Genomic DNA, 622 nt, shown 5'->3' with positions numbered 1-622 from the left:
TGCAACTGATGTGATTCTGCAATCTGTATACGGGGTAAAATGGGAGTTCATATCCCACTTGAATCAAAGTGTGAAATATGATATATCAAGAACTATGTAATGTTTTGAACAACCAACAATAAAAATTAATTTTAAAAAAAAGTGTCCTGGTTTAAAACAGTATAAGTTTGTAAAAATCTTTAACTGACATACAAAAATTGTATCTATTTATGGTATACTATCTGTCATTTCAATACATGTATATATTGTATAATGTTCAAATTAGAGTAAACATTATCTATGTGCTCAAACATTTATTTCTTTATGATGAAAGCTTCAAAATCCTTTCTTCTAGCTTTTTGAAATATACATTATCATTATCTATAGTCACTCTACTGTGCAATAGCACACCAGAACTTATTTCTCCGATCTACGTATAACTTAGTACCCATTGAGCAACCTTCCCCCATCCTTTTCTACCCTCTACTGTCCCCAGTGTCTGGTAACTATCATTTTACACTCAACTTCTATGAGATCAACTTTTTAAGATTCCACATGAATAAGATCATGTAGTTCTTGTCTTTCTGTGTCTGGTTTATTTCACTTAACATCAATTCTCTCCAATTCCATCAATGTTTTCACA

Source organism: Callospermophilus lateralis, chromosome X (genome assembly GCF_048772815.1).
Source record: "Callospermophilus lateralis isolate mCalLat2 chromosome X, mCalLat2.hap1, whole genome shotgun sequence".
Lineage (NCBI taxonomy): Eukaryota > Metazoa > Chordata > Mammalia > Rodentia > Sciuridae > Callospermophilus > Callospermophilus lateralis.
The sequence above is the reverse complement of the archived record's forward strand: the minus strand, read 5'-3'. Positions refer to the sequence as shown.